Source organism: Phocoena sinus, chromosome 1 (genome assembly GCF_008692025.1).
Source record: "Phocoena sinus isolate mPhoSin1 chromosome 1, mPhoSin1.pri, whole genome shotgun sequence".
Classification (NCBI taxonomy): domain Eukaryota; kingdom Metazoa; phylum Chordata; class Mammalia; order Artiodactyla; family Phocoenidae; genus Phocoena; species Phocoena sinus.
The window spans coordinates 17792760-17812294 of record NC_045763.1 but is presented as its reverse complement, the minus strand read 5'-3'; the positions used below and the strand labels follow the sequence as shown (position 1 = coordinate 17812294).

The 19535-nt window shown below is 54.1% G+C and overlaps 1 protein-coding gene across 1 annotated transcript in view; it reads right to left on the bottom strand.

Annotated features, from left to right (window-relative positions):
• The window catches only part of EPHB2 (EPH receptor B2), a 185450-nt gene that overhangs the window by 97317 nt on the left and 68598 nt on the right, over positions 1 to 19535 (bottom strand).

The window sequence follows — 19535 nt, the reverse complement described above, 5'->3', positions numbered from 1 at the left end:
GAATCTCAGTCTCTGTCCCCCTCCCACGCTCGAAGACTTACTGACCCTGGGTCCAGTGGGTGGGAGGGAGGTTGCTACTCACAGCCTCTGATCCCCTCCTGCCCAGCTGGCTGGGCTGGGTGGTCGAGGGGAGGTGGAGGGAGGGGGCAGAGGGCGAGAGCGTCCTGGGGCCAGACTTCTCAGGCTGTGGGAGGGGAGGTCAGCTCCTGAAAGGGAGGGCCCAAGTTGGGCCATAAGGGGAGGGGGAGGTCTGGAATTTCCACCACAGGGAGCACCGCGGGAGGCTGGGAGACGGTACCCCGAGCCCACTCTGGGCCTGCAGCCCCTTGTTTAAGCTATTCAAAGGCCCTGATGAGGAAACTGAGGCTCAGAGAGGATGGGTGTGGCTCAAGGACACACAAATGGGATCATGATAAACCGGGGCACCACTGAAGTCCCTTCAGAATCAACAGGCCAGGCCCCCTGTGGCCAGCGCGGGACAGAGATGATGGGTGGATGACGTGGGCTCCGGAGGTGGGTGGCTTATCCCAAGCCTGCAGGATTCTAGCCTTGGCGAGGAGAGGGGCCAAGCACGGGTGCTCGAGAACCCCTAGACTGACAGACAGACTTGAAGCTGACCAGGCCTTAGGCCGAATCCCCAGCAGTGGCTCCCACTAAGGCCTGGCCCCAGAGTCACTCAGGACTGAGGCTGACCTCTTCCCTGTGACCCTTGACCCTGGCCCCTCTGTCTGCCCTCATGTACTGACCTCAGGGGCAAACGGACTCTGATCATGGCTCTACCAGCTCCCCAGAGCCTGAAGGGATGAATTCTCCCAGCCACCTGCCTTCCACTGGGCCGTGAGTCCTCTGAGGGTAGAGCCTGCTCTTCTCTTTTGTCTTCCACGGCCATTCCCAAGCACCTACTGTGTCCAGCAGAACACCCGAGCCTCACACAGCCCTTCCAGGCCAAGTCTCCTGTCCCCTTTTACAGATGAGAAAACTGAGACTCAGAGGTGGAGGCACCTGCTCAGGGCATGGAGTGAATGTGACCCAGGGCTGCGTGAACCTGTAGCCTTCCCCCGACCTCACCTGGGTGGAGGGTGAGCGTGCGGGTGGGCAGTCAGGGTGTGTGGGCAGCAAACAAACGGCCTGGCCAGGTGACTCCACGAGTCGGCAGGTGAGCAGACCACGGCAGCCACCCTGGGTATGTGTACCACGCCCCTCTCTACGGGGGAAGGTTGGGGGGCTGCTTCTGGACCCCAGCTTGACCCCTGTGTCTGGGTTGAGAAGGGCTTCACTTTTCCAGCCCACAGCTCACCCAGGCCCCGGGTGAGTCCAAGACGGGCAACGGATCTCCTTAGGGTCGGAGGGTAAAAGGTGAGGAAGTGTGAGGGTGGGGGGAGACACAGAGGAAGTGGGAGGAGAGACCCAGAGGACAGACAGTCAGATGGAGGATGAGACAGAGACCTGGAGCCCCATTAAGGTAGAGAAACCAAGAGATGGAAGAAGAAAGAAAACACAGGAGGAGGGGAGAGGGAGACAGAAGGAGGGAGGAGGGAGGGGCTGGAAGAGGTGGGCACATACATGCAGGCAGGGCCAGGGCTGAGCCCAGAGAGGCCTCCACCTGGAAGTGGAAAGATGGGGAGTGGGGAGGGGGAGGTCCCTGGGGGGGGGGGGGGTCATCAGCTGTGAGGGAGGGAGTGGGTGAGAAGATGTGAGAGTGAGTGGGTCTGTGTGACTGAGCGAGTCTTCAGGCCCAGGTAGGTGTGGGAAGCAGATCAGGGTGTCTTTCCTTGGTCTCTTGGGTCTACACACCCTTCTCATTTTGTATTCACAAGGACTGAGCTGAAAGATTACTTCATAATTAACATGGTCTTTAGTGGCAGGATGGGGATGAGTGCCAATTTGTTATTTTTTAAAAAGGTAACACGTAAGGAAGAACTGGTCAATTGATTGATCGGTTTTCTCCAGCCAGCCAGCCTGCCATCCATCCATCCATCCATCCATCCATCCACCCACCCACCCACCCACCCACCCACCCACCACTCAGGCACTGTGCTGGGACAGGAGAACCAAAAACATAAACCCAACCAACTCCTATCTTCACTGGCTGTGGCAGCCCAGAGTGGTGGGAAAGGTCCATGGGGTCCTGAGTTTAAATGCTGGTCCCATAAATTAACATACTCTCTGAGTCTGGGCAACCCCTTTGCCTCTCTGAACCATTTTCTCACTTGTAAAATAGGGTGGTGGTTCCTGCTCGCCGGGTTGATGTGGGATCCCAGGAAGACAGTGTATGTAAGAGGCCCGGTTCTCTAATGTGTGCTCTTAGGCACTGTGGCCTCCCTTGGCTCTCCCGTCCCACCTCCGTGATGATTCTTACTGAAGATGCTCAGTATCCCAAGCTGCCAACCCTGCCAGGCCCAGGAGGTAGTCACAGCTGTGCAGCCCCGCTGGGGCTCTGGGGTAGGAGGTGGGTCAGCCCTGCCCAGCCCAGGCAGCTGTGGAATGAGGATGGGGATGAGGGTGGGCAGGGGCCTCTCCCCGGGAAGCCCCACACCTGCCCTGCCTCTCATGCCGAGAATATTCGGCGCCTCTCAAGCTATTTCTGCTTGTCCTCCAGGTCTCAGCTCAGGTGCAGCTTCCTCTAAGAAGCCCGCTGGGAGGCCCGGGCTGAGTGTGGTCCCATCCCCGCCTCCCCGTGTCCCTTGTGGGTCCTCACGGTCCTGAGCTTCCCCTTTACATATGCCATCACTGTGAGCTCCTGGAGGCAGAAGCCACGTTGGATGCAAATCCCTCTCTGTGCTTGGGCCTAGGACAAGGCCCAGTGCACTGTAGGCTCCAGCCATTTCTGGAGAGGCTGGGGCATTTGTTGGCCCATATTCTGCCTGGTGCTCCTGGGGCTGGGGATGAGGCTGCTGCTTTCCCTGAGGTCCAGAAATCCATTTCTTCAGCCACCAAATCCCTCCTTGGGGAGGGGGCATCGGGGACTCTCCCAACTTAGGAGTTGGGGGTGGGGTCTGAGTGATCCGGGGGTAGAAGGGGGTTAGAGAAATCCTAGCTCTGCCTCAGACTGGCCCTCTGTCCTTGGGACCCTCATTTTCCTTGGCAGTAAACCAGGAGGATAACTTCGTGGTGGTGGGTGTGGGAGGGCAGGGTCTTGGCCTTAACCTGGCAGCCAGGCCAAGGAGTAGCTTGTGGTGGGCGATTCTTCAGACACCATCATGCAGTGGCTGCCCCCTTTCCATTCCTTGGGGTTTCCCCTCCCAATCATAGGTAAAGTGTTTTGCAAATGAAGCATCAAGATAACATCCCACCCCTGCAAGCACATGAACCCCTGCGGCCCCTCCTAGGTGGAAATTCAGGTGTCTCCCCGACAGCAGGTAGACCCGAGCTTGGCTGCCAGCTCTGCTTGAGTCTAGCTTTGCAACAAAATAACCCGACTGGGCTGGGCCATCACTTCCCCAGGCATCCCCTGTAGGCCAAGGTAGCCCACTCCAGGCCAAGGCCACCGTGCCTCCTGGCACCTTCCCCCACTTCCCCATGCTGGGTTCCACACAGAGCAGAGTGGCCCCCTCCACTCTCACGGAGACGTGACACTCACCAGCATCACTTCTGGTCCCATCTGGGGAGAGCCCCACCCCCCCACCCCCACCCCCGCCCCCGGCAGCTAATCCCCACAAAGCCCAGCGCTGGGCCTGGCATGACAAGCAGGCCCCGTGCTGCCTGCAGCTCCGCCAGGCGTGCTCGGAGGGACCGAGGCGGGATTCGGTGCGGCTGTCACTCTCTCTGTCCGTTCCTCTAATTGGATTCCCAACACGCAGAGGTTGGCAGAAACGCTGGGGAGAGGAGAATCAAAGGGAAGGGGCGTCCGGGAGATAAAGAGAGGCATTCTTCCCGGGCCACAAAGACTGCAGCGCGAGGGGCGGGAAGGGACCTCAGCGAGGGGCTGCCCATCTGGAGGGCGCCGGGGCGGGGAGAGGGCGGGGAGAGCCAGAGCAGGCTCCCGGGAGGCGGAGGCTGAAGGGCCCGCTTTCCTCCGCCTCGTGCTTCCCCACTTCTACTCATGCAGTGCCTTGGGCTTGTATGCCATCCAGCCCGCTTTGGGGAATGCGCATCCTTCGAGGCCTAACCTCTCGCTCCCATCTGCTCTAGGAAGTGTTCTCCGAATGCTCGGGAAGGCCTAGGAGTCGGCTGGACCTGGGTCCCAATGCTGGCTTGCCCCCTGCTGCCCCCTGGGAGGTTTGCGCAGGCCCTTGCAGCTCTCTGGCCTCAGTTTCCTCCTCTGTGGAGTGGGGATAACACAGAGGGGGTGCACGGGGCTGGGGCGACACAGTTCAAATGTGCCCCTTCCCTTCCTCCTAGAAGCACCATGGCTCCTCTGCTGGCCTGTCCCCCACTGGCCCTGCTTTGGTGTCTCGTGTAGACACAGCCTTTCTCCCCAGGAAGAAGGCAAAAGTGCTGCATAAACAAAACACCTCAGACAGATATGAGAGGAATGACGATCCCAGCCTGGGCAGGGCCTTGCGGTCATGTCTTTACCAGCGTCTGGGCCTCTTTGGCAGATGAGAAACCGGAGGCTCTGGGAAGTGAGGGCAATGCCCGAGGCCACTGACTAGAAAATATCGGAGCCTGGTGAAGAACTGACCCCGGGCCAGCACCATCACCGCACCCCTCCAGGGCCCCCCCATGCTCTCCTGTAAATCATAAGCACATTTTGCATGTACGTGTCTGTGCACACAACCAGCAGGGAAGGCGGGCAGGCCAAGGATGGAGGCTTGCTGCAAAATGGGCCCGATTTGCTTTAAGGATGTTGGAGCCACTGACTTTGGTTCATGAAAGAGACATGAAGAGGACCTCAAAGAGAATTTCTAAGAGACAGAAAATCAATGGCCCTGACATTCTGGCCCCCAGAAAGTGTGTGTGTGAGTGTGTGTATCCCCCCCACCCTCCCCTGCCGCCAACACACACACTCCTCTGGCGGGTCCAGTGCACCACAGGCACGCATGCTCACAAGTACTCATTTCCAGGTGCGTGTGCGTCTGGTTTGATACAATGTATACATGAACACATACACTCTGGCTTGATCTCCTTGTGGTTGGATATGCACAAACATACACACACCTACTTGACCCAGGACACACACATCCAAGGACAGGGATCCCCTCATACAATGACGGGTGCATACACTCATTCTGTGGCACCTATGCTCCTTGACGGGCACTAGTCCAAGTGATCCAGCACATGCATGAGTGTGCTCCTCCCTGCACACACATGTGCTGGGACAGGTCAGACAGACACAGGAGCATACAAACACAAAGGCAGTAATGACTCACAGTGGGCTCCAGGGTGAACTGCGTGGGCAAGGGCACGTACAGGCCCCACCCCTGAAATGTACGCACACGCTCTTATGTCCAGAGATGTTCCAACCACACACGTGGATGGATGTTGGGTCAGTGGGCACACTTCTACACATACGGGCACGCAGACTCCCAGCAGGCCCAGCACACACTCTCCCACGTCTAACGGGGCCAGTGCACACACACACAGGCAGGTGTGTCACGGATGCACTGACCCAGCACATGTGTGTGTGCACATCCCTCCCAGGCCTCCAGGGAGCTCCCACAGACAGACAGCTCTGACAGCAGGGTGTGGGGGGAGGGCAGCCCAGGGCTGCAGTTGCCAGGGATACGGATGTGGGGCTCCCAAAGCTTCGTGGCCTGCCCAGGCAGCGCAAAAAGGCCAGCGACCACTCTCAGGTCTTTAAAATGTTGCTAATCAGATGGTGATGCCTTTAAGGGAAGAAGCTTGAGTCTGGCTCCCTGGAAGGAGCCAACAAAACATGAGGCTTTGGGCCCAGAATTTGCCGGGGACACAGGGGCCAGAGGCGGGAAATAGCTCTGACTGGCCCCCAGGTCCCACCTGGCACTCTGTCCACGCTCCACTGGACAACAGGGGTTAAGGGGTCTTACTTGCTGAGTGGCCTGGAGCAAAGGAAGTCACCTGCTCTCTCTGAACCTCAGTCTCCTCATCTGCAAAAGGGGATGGTAACAACCCTGAGCATTGAGACAGCAAGTTCCAGGCTATGGTCAGCACTGACCACGTGCCGGGTGCTGTGTTCAGTGCTTTACTTTGATTACGGCACTGAGTCCTCACGACTCACCTGTAACATTCCATTTATTATTACACCCATTATTTAGATGAGGAGGTTGAGGCTTTGGGAAGTGAGTCACACAGCTAGTAAATGTCAGAGCCAGTATTAGAACCTAGGCAGCTGGCTCTTACCTACATCTCTAAACCTTCCTGCTTGAGGGCGCTAGAGTGGCAGGTAACCCGGGGTCACTATCCTGGTGTCGCAGATGGTCACAGCCGCCCTGCTGGCCTCTCGAGGGGCATGTGAGGACCAGGAAGAACAGAATCAGAGGGTGTTAGTGCAGAAGAGTCATTCTATAGCTGGTGACATTGAGCCCCAGAGATGGGGTGGGGTGGGGAGGTGCTCTGCCAGGGTCCCAGGGGGAGTGGGAGAGCCCATATTCGGACCCAGGCACCCTGACTCTGGGAGCTGCTTCTGTACCGCTCAATAAAAGCACCCTGTCTGGTTAAAACAATGCCAAGCCACAGTATGTATTAGGCACCTGCTGTGTACCCAGGCTTGCTTGTAACTGAGAGGGGATTACCAACCAAGCCCCGGCCCCCTTAATCATGTACACACGCTCTGCTCTCCAGGTGCACTGCCTGCTGACCCCCTGCCCCCAAGGAACGTTCTTTCCTGAAGCAGGGGCACCCCCTCCACTCCCCATCGCTTTCCTATCTTCTGAGCTCCCACGACTCCTCTGGGCCTCTTCTAAACCCTGTGAGGCTGGGACTACAGGCCCCATTTAACAGTGAGGAAACTGAGGCTCAGAGCAAAGGCCTCCTCAAGTAAGTCAGGCAATGGGGCTGGGGTCTGAACCTGAGATCGGAGACTCGACGGGCTGGGCGTCTCCTCCTGCTCTGCGTCTGCACAGACCCGGGCCTGTGGTGGGCTCCCCCGGGCTCCTACTGAGAGGTGGGTCCCCCAGCAGGCCCCGGTCTAGGATGACCACGCAGGGAGTCCAAAGACCGTTGGGCCAGCGCAGGCAAGGGAGCAAGAGCTGGAATTAATGTTTGTTGATGTGAAAATACAAGGAAGACTGAAGGATGCTCCCTGAGGTCCCCAGCTCCTGGATTTAAGATTTCTACAGGAAATGCTGAGTCCCAAGAAAAAGAACCCTCAATCCATGCCTGGAAACACCTGTCCCAACCACAGACAGACCTGCTATGCATCCTGGCTAAGTTGGTCCCTCTGGAGCCGGAAGAGCCCTCGGCTTCTCCAAGGGCCTCTGTTAGCATCATCGCTCACATCAGGGTTGGGAGGATACAGGGCGTGAAACTGGGGTGAGTGGGTCTCTGCAGCTAACATTTATGGAGTAGTTTCTATGAGCTAAACATCAGTCTAGAAACTGGACACAGTGGTGGACAAAACAGAAACATCTGCCCTCATGGAGCCTGCATTTCAGCTGGGGAGACAAGCAGGTAAGGAACAAAGAAACAGTATGTCAGATGGCAGCAAGGGCAACAGAGAGAAGTAAAGCAGGGAAGGGGGACGGGCTGTGTGCACGCGTGTGTATGTGCACGTGAATATATATGTACCCTTTGGAAAACTAGGGCAATGAGGGACCTTGGTGAAAAGGTGACGTTCGGGCAGAGACCTGAAGAAGGTGAGAGGGCAATCAATGTAGATATTTGAGGAAAGAACATTCCAGGCAGAAGAAACCACCATGGAGGTCAGCGGGTCTGGAGTGGAGGAGGCAAGGAGGAAGTGGGAAAAGATGGGTCCGAGAGAGGGGAGGGACAGATCACGGAGGGATTTGTGGGACCTTTCAGCTTTCGCATTATGTAAGACGAGGGGCTTCGGGGGATTCTGAGCAGAGGTGGGACATGACCTACTTTTTTTTTTGGCCACACTGCACGGCTTGTGGGATCTTAGTTCCCCGACCAGGGATCCAACCCAGGCCCCAGCAGTGAAAGCACTGAGTTCTAACCACTGGACCGCCAGGGGAATTCCTATGATCTACATTTTAGAGGGACCTCTGGCTGCAGGGCAGGGAACAGGGAGGAAGCATGGTGGAGATGTCCACTAGGTAGTTAGGTATGTGAATCTGGACTTTAGAGAAGAGGTCCAGGCTGGAGATTGACCAGAGAGGGCCTGGATGGAACCACCCAGGGAGGGAGAGGGAAGAGGAGGCCAAGGACTCAGCACCGGGGCCTCCGAGGTAGAGAGGCGGGTGTTGAGTGGGAACTGGCCACGAAGCACCCGGCAAGGCACAAGGGACACCAGGAGACAGTGGTCACTCTGATAAACGCTCCTCAGGGAAGCCAAGGCCTGGGAACTGACCGCTGAATTGGCGACATGGGTGTCACCCATGGCCTTGATTAGGAGCAGATTTAGTGGAATGATGGGGCAGAGGTCTGATATAAACGGGTTCAAGAGAGGTCTCGGAACAGGAATCAGCAGCAAGGGGGCTGGGAGGGTCACAGCCTGGGTGTCAGAGTCAAACCGACCCAATGACCCAGCTCTAGTCTTAGCTCTGACCCTTCCTAGCGGTGAGCCTCGGGCAGCGCACCTCACCTCACTGAGCCTTAATTTCCTTGTCGGAAGAACGGGGATAGGGACTTTCCTGGTGGTCCAGTGGTTAAGAATCCAGAATCCACCTTCCAGTGCAGGGGACGTGGTTTTGATCCCTGGTCGGGGAACTAAGATCCCACGTGCCGCGGAGCAACTAAGTCCGCACGTCACAGCTACTGAGCTCGCGTGCTGTGGAGCCCGTGCTCCACAACTAGAGAGAAGCCCGCGTGCTGCAAAGAAGAGTCCGTGAGCCGCAGTGAAAGATCCCGCATGCTCCAACTAAGACCTGACGCAGCCAAAGATAAATAAATAAATAAACATTAAAAAAAAATAAAAAAGAACAGGGATGATATCTCTCTTACTTCCTAGGGTTGTCGAGAGACAAATGAGATAAGGATTGTGAAAAAATTTTATTCACAACGAGACGTACAAACATTCCAGTGAGAAGACGGCAGGTTTTGGATTTCACTGCTGGCTCTACCATTCATTAGCTGTGTGATCTTGAGCTGGTTGTTTAACCTCCTTAAGCCTCCACTTGCTCCTCTATAAAATGAAAATAACAACTGTACCCAACTTCTGGGGACTACAGGGACCCAGTATTCTACACCAAGCCTAGGGCATAACGCCTGGCGCACAGTGGGCACTCAACCAATGCGCGTCCCTACCTCGCTGGGCTCTGGTCTCTGTTATTTATAATCGGAGTCCAGCGGGAGGTACAGGGAGTGGGGTACAGGGACCCTGAGTTTGATTGCTGGGTCTCTGGATAAGCCATTTCATCTAACGTCTTTGGGCCTCAGTTTTTATGAGTGTGAAGTTGGTGATCAGTGGCCTTGGCCCCTTTGTTTGGGGTGGGGTGGGAAGCAGAGGACAAGAGATAAAGTTCACGTGCTGCGTCTGGATGCCAGTGACGTGGGAGTGCTTGCGTGTTTGTGACCCTCTCCTGGGTTGGCTGATGGGTTGGGCAGATGGGTTACCGTGATCAGGAAACAAATCCCTGTGACGAAAACAACAGCTTCATCCAGCCTCCATGGATGGGGCTCCACGGAAAAAGACTGGGAAGGCCTGGTGAAGGAGCAGAGAGCCCGAGGAACCAGAGAGGGTAGGAGTCCGAAGGGCAGCCCAGCCCTCAGGGTGACCCCTGGGCCGCCAGCCACGGGCTCCTTTACCCGTATGGTTGTCGGGGGCTGATTCACATCCTGCCAATCCCACCCACACCTTCCTCTTCACACAAACCGTGTGTCCTCTGGGCCACCAGGAACTCTTCCAGGCCACCTCTCCCCACCTAGGATGGAGACTAAGGCGTTTCAGGGAACGCTGGGGTCTTGTCTCTGCGGAGGTGGAGGCAAAGGATGGGGGCTATCTGACTGAACATCACGAGGGGCCCCAGCGAGACCCTGGGCCTAGGAGGCCGGAGCACTGGGTTCAAGTCCCAGCTCTGCCACCAAAGTACACTGTGACCATGGGAGAGTCTGGTCCCCTCTCGGCTTCAGTCTTCCTTGCCTCTAAAATAGCGCTAATAACCTTCGCCTTGCTTCTCTCATGTGGGTATCGCTCAGATCAAAGTATCTCAGGGGGTGAGACCAAATGCTACACAAAAGCAGCCTCTAATCTTTTCTGGAATGAGGCAGAGTGTAAGTAAATAAATACTGTACGTATGTAAGACATTATAATTACAAATGGCATCCCCCCCCACCCCCTGCCAGGCTATGGAAAAAAAAAAAAAAAACCCTGTTTGGTATAGTGTGAAGAATTCTCATTAGGACTTCGGGAGGCCTGAGTCCTGATTCCAGCTCTGTACCTGACAGGGTGAGTGAATCTGGGCAAGTGACCCTACCCCCGGCCTGTTCCAAAGCCTTGGTAGAGGTCAGATGCTGGTTTTAGAGGGGTTTTATAAGTTCTGCCAGTGCAGAATTAACAACATAATGTCCTACCACCCCCCTTACCCAAGGAAGGCAGTCTAGGGTGTGGGAAGGGACTCGAGCTTTGCCAGGCAGGTTTCAGTTCAAGCCTCTTACCTGCTGTGTGGCCTTGGGCAGCTCCCTTTCCCTCTCTGGGCCTCGGTTCCCCTCTGAGGTCCAAGCTCATACCTAGACACTAGGAGTAGGGGGAGCAGGGAGAAGCAGCAGGATGGGGGCAGAGGACAAAGGGTCCTAGGGAGGAGGTGCCCAGCAGGGCGGGGTGGAGGCCAGAACAGGGCCTGTGGGGCCTGAGCCAGCTGCCGCAGAGCAATGAAAATCTCTTAACCACACAGAATTGTTAACAGCTCCCAAATCCTGTTGTACCACAGGCTTAGAAAGGCTTAAACTGTTAAATGCATAAACTTCCTCAATAAATGGGCTTCTCTCGCCAGATCCCGAAGCCCAGCCAGATGAAAAGGCAGCCGCTGGAGGGAGGGAACTTCCCCAGCTGTTTATGGCCCTGCCAGAGTGTTCTGGAGGCAGCCTGCGACCAAACCCATCAACCTGATGCCTTCAGGGTCCGAGGCCAGTCTGGGGCTGAGAGGGGGCAGCGCTGGGGCTCCAGGGTCAGATGACCTGAGTTCAAATCCTGTCCCTTCCTAATTGGGTCACCTTGGACAAACAAGCTGCTTCACCTCTCAGAGCCTCAGTTTCCTCTTCTGTAAAATAGGGATGAGGATATCTAACGCCGAGGGTGACTGGGAGTCAGCGAGACCCTGAGTGGGGAGCTGCCTGGTCCACAGGAATAAGCACGGGGGCCCTGCCACCAAGCCTTTCTGACACCTCCAAGAAGCAGAGGAGATCAGAAGCAGGAGGCACGAGAGTGCACACCTGCGTCTGCCAACTAGGAGGGGTGTGACGGTTGGCCCTCAGCCTCAGTTTTCTAATTAGATGAGGGGATTCCAGAAGGTAACCGGGCAGGAAGGGAGCATGACGTGAGCACTTGGTAAATGTTGCGTGGGGGCCGGGGGGGACTCTTCTCTCTGGCCGGAGGTTAGCCAGGGGTGGGTGGGCCTCCTTCCCCGAGGCCATCTCACGGCTTGGCACGAGGAGAGGAGGCCTACGGGGGGCTTCCCCACCCCTGAGCCTTTGCCCTGGAACTGTGCTCCATCCTGCCCTACATCTCTTTTTTTTTAACGTCTTTATTGGGGTATAATTGCTTTACAATGGTGTGTTATGCCCTACATCTCTTGATATGAAAGCAACGTGTCCTCTGAGGCTCAGCCGTGAGCCTCCCTCCTCCCCTCGGAAGCCCTTCTGGCTGCCCCCTCCTTTCTTTGAGGTCTCACAGACTCACACGTGAGCCCCTCAGCTGGTTATTTGTCAAACTCTTCTTACATCTCAGGGGCTCCTGGGTAATGGGGAGGTGGGCTGGGCAGAGAACATTCAGATATCCACTCACTCCCGCGTAATCACTTGTCCCAGCAAGCTGGAGAAAGCTGGGTTCATATTCTGCCTCGGCTACTTACTGGCTGTGTGGCCTTGGAAAACTCACTGATCCTCTCTGGACCTCAGTCTCATCATCTGTGAATGGACCTAATCGTATCAACGGAAGATTCAATAAGATAGTGGAGCAGAGCATATAACACAGAGCTGGGCACACAGGAGGTACCTTTCACCCTTTGCCCTGGCCTTCTCCAATCCTCTCAGGACTCCTTTCAGCCTCTGCCTCAGTCAGCCCTTTGAGAGTGCTGGCAGCCCCTCTGCCCTTCTCCCTTGGCTAAGAATACTTCTCCTGTACCCCCACTCCCCCAGACGGCTGGGGGTCAGCAAGAGGCCAGGGTTAAAAAAAAAAAATCAGTATCATTTCTGACTTTCTTTTTCCTGCCTCCACCTCCTCCCATTCTCCAAAGCCCTGGGAAAATGGCTTCTCCTCCAGGAAGCCTCCCCAGCTCTCTCTTGACTCCCTCCTAAGTGCCCCAAGGTTACAGTTACAGATGGAGCCAACTCCTCTATACCAGACTGGAAGCTCCATGAGGGCAAGAAAGGCTTTCCTCATGTCTGCAGTCCCCACACCTGGTTCAGGGACTGGCGCACAGCAGGTGCCTGAGGAGTGTTATTCACTGTGTGTTAGCTTCTTGGTCCTCTATGAAGACATCACCTGATCTCCCCACAAAGCAAAAAAAATCAGAAACTGGAGTTCAGTGAATGGCTGATGGCTGGCTGGCCAGCTGGCTGGATAGATGGACAAACAGATGGGTTAATGGATGGAGAGATGGATAGATATTTGTGAACAAAAATAGATGCTTTGAGAGCATATAGAAAAGGGGAAGTGGGGAGGGGGTACTTCTAATTTTTAAGAGCAAAGACTTGAATAGCCTGTACTGGCCAGGGTCCCCATCCAATCCCCTTCTCGAAAGGCTGGCCTGTGTGGTCTCAGCCCTGGCCTGAGCCTTGGGGTCTGGAGGGGTTATCTATCACCCTTCCCCCTCCCCAAGCTGGGCGTCTCCACCCTGCCCTTGAAGAGAAGCAGCAGAACTTTCTGTGTGGGGGTCTGGGCCGTTCCTCCCACCCAGCACTCCAACCCTCACCCCCCTTTCCCCAGCCAGCACAGGCCTTGCCAGCTGGATGCCTCCCTCCTCCTCACCCCGAGACTGACCGCACCCACCCCCAGAGGCTTGCCAGACACATCTGGGCCACTGGTTCGGCCTCTGTGGGAAGGGCTGGAGCTGAGAGCAGGGTGGGAAGGAGGCCACCCTGAGGGTGGCCCAGGATCCAACCCTGAGGGCCCAGAGAGGACCCCTGGCCCCTCCCTCCCTTGGCTGGGGATGCACAGGATTCTGGAGTGAAATAGAAGATAAAGCCACAGGCATAATATCCCATGCTGGTGAGTATGTGGGGAAACAGACACTCTCGAAGACTGCTGCCAGGAGGGTAATTCAGCCCAGCCTTTCTGGATGGTAATCTGGCAATGTGCATCAAAAGCTCAAAAAAAGTACATACCCTTTGACCCTACAGTTCCATGCCTGGAGACATATCCTACACAGATGCCAGCAGCAGTGCAAAAAGGCAGAGGGACAATGAAGTCCATGCCAGCATTTAAGATAGTGGAAAACTGCAAGCAATCTACACGCGGATCACTAGAGAGCTGGTAACTAAATTATGGTACGTCTATCTATTATGGAATTCTAAGAGCCTTCCCAAATGATGATCCAACATGACGTGGAAAAATGCCCACAAAATATTAATAAGTCAAAAATCCTCATGTAGTCTCAGAAGGAATCTATTTTTTCTTTTAAAAAAATCAATATGTTTTAAATACATCTAAATACACCTAGAAGGATCCACACCAGTCTGTTAACAGTGGTTACTCTCTGTGTGATTTTAATTTTCTCCTTTTGGCTTATCAGTAATTTCTAAAGATTCTACAAATAACCTGTATTGCTTTTGTGATAAGGAAAAGTTATTTTTTCCTCAAAATAAAAAAGCTCATTAGGAGAAAAAAAAGAAGTCCACGGGCAAAAGACAGTGTTTGTAAAAGTCCTTATTTCTCTAACACTTTTCTAGGTATTTTCTCATTTACCCTGCACAGCAGTGCATCTGTTTACTCTGCTTTGCAGATGGGAAAACAAAGACCAGGAGAAGGTCCACTGCTTGCCCAAGGTCACACAGCTAGCAAGAGGCAGGGCTGGGGTTTGAAGAAACAGGTCTCCATGGCCAAGGTCAAGGAGAGGCCATGGGTGGGGGAGAGAGCAGGGCTAGGGGCTGCCAAGCAGGGCAGGGGGAGGAGGGAGAGGCTGGGAGGAGAAGCCCGGCAGCTGGGAACTGGGAAGTCAGAGTTGGAGCCAGGGGATCAACATGTGTGTGCAAGCACCTCCCACCCCTCACCCCCCTAACCCGCTGGCTCGCAGTCCCTCTCCCTGTCCAAGCTAAACATTAAAAATCCCATTACACCCCAATAGCATCACGGCAATCACGCTCACTGTGGAACTGCCTCTGGATCCGTTATAGACGCACGTCTGCCGTGGGGAGAGAGGAGGTCCGGGTCCCCAGCGGTTGCTGGGCTGGGGGCTCCCTCTGATGGGCAGGGAGTAGCAAGTAGGGGCTTCATTAGGGAAGGAGAGACCAAGGGGCATAGGGATACGGAGACAAACTTGGAGAAACTGAGGCAGGGACACATTCACAGTAAATCCCATAAACATCTGGAAAGAGTCAGGCAAACAGACTCAGGGCTTGGGTGGGAGCAGCTGCTGCAGAGGAGGAATTCCAAGGCCACTCCCCTGCCCCCGCCACCCCCCACCAGCAAATCAGCTGGTGGCAAGCCCCAGTGGGAACTGTGATCCTGAGGAGGCTGGGGACTGGGGTAGGGGAAGGGGGCAGAGCTCCTCTGAAGGAAGTCCCAGGAGTCTCCCACCTGGTGTCTGTGTGGCCAGTGCAGGCCCAGATTAAGCACTCAATGAACCATGAATAGATGAATGAAGAGGAGAAAGTCGTACCCCAGCTCTGCACCCACTAGGGCCTTGGACACCCACCAAACATGCCCTATACTGTCACACCTTGGGTCTTTATTCATGCAGTTTCTCGACCTACAATTCCTCCCCTCCCTTCACCCATCCACATCCCACTCACTCTTCAAGGCCTAATTCAAATGCCACCTCCTCCTTGAAGCCCTCCCAGATGCCCAGTCGGTAAAGCTGCCTTCTTCCTCATATTCTCAAAGTACTTTGCCTGGCCAGACTTCATTTCTGGAAGGACCATGCTCTGCCTTATTCCCTTGTGTCTGAATGCTCTGCTTGCCCACGAGCCACTTGAAGCCAAACTGTGACTCTCAGGAGCTCTCCTCCAGCCATCCCAGGACAGCCTCAGTCAGCTCAAATGACACCTCTTCCAAGAAGCCTTCCTTGAACCACCTGGCTAAAGCAGATCCTCCTTTTGATCTCTTTTGTTGTACCCTATATTTTTCTTTCACTCCTCACAGTTTATAACTATTTTATTTATTTGTTTATTAACTTTATTTCCTCCATCTTCCCCCATCCACCCACCCAGACCAAAACTCTGGGAGGGCAGTGAATGTGTCCCTCTTGTTCACATCTGTGTTCCCTAGCACTGGCATGTGCCTAGCTCAGAGAAGGAACTCAATCAATATCTGTTAGAGGGCTAAATGCACACAGGGGGTACCCAATACATGCTTGTTGAGGGGTTAATTGGCTTTCCCGAGCCCCTCCCCTCCCCACTGTGCCCTGCACACAACAAACAGGCACTAGAGGAAGTTGGTCTGAATGAGTCAGTTTAGTCCATAGTTTCATGAACCACTCAGCGCACTGGGAACACCCAGTCCATCATTAGCCACCACTGCCCACCCCTGGGATCACTGCCATTCCCCATGAGGAGTCACCTACTCCCCCCCCCCCCCCCCCCCAGCCCCACCGTCAAGTTTTCTCTAATTTGTATTTCTCTCAGAAAGCAATGGATTCTTTCCCCATCATGTTATGTTTCAATATTAAATGGGTCTTTCCAAACCACACCCTCCCAGAGATTCTGCTAATGTCCCCTCCCACCCTTTAGGGTGGATGCTCCCTGGGGTGGTGGTGGGGCTGGCCTTGAGTCCTGCTTGGTCTGGCCAAGGATGTGTTAACACATTGTGTGTCTGAGCTAATAGTCCTGGTAACGGAGTATCAGTGCTGCTTGTTTAAAAATGCTGATTCGTGGCCCTACCTCAGAGGCACAGAACCAGACCTGGGGAAGAGGTCTGCACCAGACCCAGGAATCTGTATTTTAATAAACTTCCCAGCGGATCCTGAGGCATAGTAAAGGCTGAGAATCCCTGAGCTGGAGATGGGGAAAGCACTTTGCCAACCCCCAGATGTGAGCAATAATCATCATTCCTACACGTCCTGGGCTGGCGGGGCCAGTGCCTGTGGGACTTTGGCTGAAGCAGCCCCACATCTGGGTGGCTGCACACATGCCACAGCAGCAGCTGGTGTCCTTCTGGCTCCCTGAGCTCATTAATCACACCTTGACTGGCCTCCAGTTACATCCAGTAGCCAGCTGGGCTGGGCTGGGCCTCGTCGGGGGGCTGGGGGGAGGGGGGAAGCCAGCACTGGACACACTCTGCCCCAGCATTACCTCGAATGCCCACCCCTTGCAAGAAGCAGCTCAGACTCTGATTCTGTGACAGGCCACCTCTGCCATGGCCCCAGGGGCCCCACCTCCTGGCATTTACACCCTGTGTAATTCCCTCCCTGGAGCATGGACTGAATTTGGTGACTCACTTTTAATGAAGACAATACAGCAGAAGTAATGAGATGTCACTTCTGAGATGAGATTATAAAAAGATGTATGTGGCTTCTGTCTTGAGTGCTCTCTCTTTTACGCTCCCTCTCTTGGATCATGTGCTCGGGGGAAGCCACTGCACGTGTGAGAGGCCCACGTGGGAGGGACTGAGGCCTGCAAACAACCACATGAGGGAATGTGGAAGCAGATCCCTCCCTGGTCAAGCCTTCAGATGAAACTGCAGCCCCAGCCTACAGCCTGCTTGCAACCTCAGGAGAGACCTCGAGCCAAAGGCACCCATCTAAGCCGTGCCTGGCTCCTGACTCTAAGAAACTGAGATAATAAATGCTTGTTGTTCACTACTGAAGCCCGTGCTCCACAAGAGAAGCCACCGCAATGAGAAGCCCGTGCACTGCAACGAAGAGTAGCCCCTGCTCACCACAACTAGAGAAAGCCCTCGTGCAGCAACGAAGACTCAACGCAGCCATAAATAAATAAATAAATAAATACATGCTTGTTGTTCTAAGCTGCTAAATTTTGGGCTAACTTGTTATGCAGCAATAGATAACTAATACATCTCCTTCATCTGGGCACCACTCCAGCAACAGTTCTTCTTACATCTCTCCTTGCACCCTTAGCCACAGCCACACCAAACAATTGACCAGTCCCCCTAATGAGGCACACTGATTCATGTCCCCAGGTCTCTGCTGATGCTGATCCAACCTCCAGAAGGACTGGGCCACCTGATTAATGTACACCTCTCCCAAGACTCAGCTCCAGTGTCACCTCCTCTGTGAAGCCTTCCCTTTTTCTGGGCCCACCTCAGCCTGAGCAGTTCCTATTAAAACAAGTCTAACGCATTCCCACCCTTGTTCATTTACAGTCGGTCTCCTCTGCTAGACTGTGAGCTTCTAGAAGGCAAGGCCATAGTTGGATTCTCTTCTGTCTTACCTGGTGCTTAGCACAAGGTCTGACACAGAGGAGGTACAGGGTTGATGAGCGAATAACCAATAAGCAATGAGTGACTGATTCTGCTCCCCATGGCCTGTCCCCATGGCCCCCTGCCGTGTCCCAGGGCTGTGCACTTTCACACTCATGTAAAGGAAACCAGATTTGTTGTCTTCCCTAAGAAACCAGCCTTTTCTCCCAATGCCCCCATTTCTTTTCCAAGACAATCACACAGCCCTGTAAGCTGGAATTCCTGTTTCCCTCTGATTCCTCTCCCTCCTCCCTTTCCAATCTGTCTCCACATCTCATCTGACTCACTGCCAAAACGTCCCTTGACTGCACCCCTCCTCTTCCCCAGCACTGTGGACGCCCAGTCCATGCAGCCATCATCACCTGAGATCACTGCAGCAGCTCCCCCACAGGCCACTGCTCTTGTCTCTTATACATCCACTTATCCTCCCAGGACCCTTAAATGCTGCCTCAGAGGGCTGGAGGGAGGAGCCATGGGGATGGTGGATGCGACAAATTTCATAAAGGTGAGGATCATCGCAATTACCCCGGGCTAAACCTTAACCGGCTCTTCGAGGCCCCTGGAAAGGTCCAAAACTCGTAGCCTGGCATCTGGAACACCCCAGGACCCAATTCCAATTGGGAAGGCAAGAGGAAGTGGCACAAGCAGGCTTCAAGTCTCCTATGTCACCACCATCACCACCATAGCTCACACTGCAGAGAACCTGTGCCACGCTGGGCTGTATATGTAGCATCTCATTTAGTTAACATTTATTAACCTCCTACTGTATATTAGAAGCCATCAAAAGTGCTCTTTACATGTCTTAAGGTCTTGAATCCTCACAACTACCCTATGAAAGAGGGTTTCACAACTCGGATCAGGACGTCCAACTAGTAACCGGCAGGGGCTGGAATTTGAACCCAGGTCTGTCTACCTTCACGGCCTTCTCACCACCATGCAGTACCTCGTACAAACTTCTTATGTTTACACACCACCTTGGTGACTCTTGGCCATAATCAAATACTACCTGTACTACTGTTTACTTAATATTTTTCTTTAAATTAACTTAAGGGGCACAGTGGTTTAAGAGGGTAGTTTGGAATTACACTACCCGGGTAAGATTCTGTGCTACCTCCACTTATTCACTGTATGAACTGTGTATGAGCTGTGATTTCTTCTATAAAATGGCACTTTCCTTCATAGGGTTCTTGTGAGGATTAAATGAGTTAGACACGTAAAGTTGCTCAGCACACAGTAAGAATGAGAATCAGGAGGGGCTGGCTCACAGCGGAGCTGCACTTACCCATCTCTTTGAATTGGAAGTAACCACATCACTTGCCTTGGCCACTGAAACGTGCGTAGGAGTGACGTCTGAGCCATTCCGGGGGGGAAGATTTAGATCCCATATACAATCTGTCACACTTGCTCCTTCCTTCTGCCCTGGTGATCACAACATTCCAAATGGTGGCGCCTCCATCTGCTTGGCTCCCAGAGGGAGGAATCCCAAGCTGACTCACAATGTACATGTAGCATTAAGTGAGAAACAAACTTTTATTGTTTTGTCACTTCAGCGTGGCCTGGCCTATACTGACTGATACAGCAAAAGCTCAACGAAGGTTCTCTTATAAATGTTATTTACTATGACTTATACGTTTTCTTAAAAAGGAAACCACATCACTTTTGTGAATGAAGAAATAAAGTACCACCTGCCATCATTACACAATAATTAAAATGAGAACCATTTATCCTCATGCAGGTATCAGCCTGCACACCCCCCTGTAGT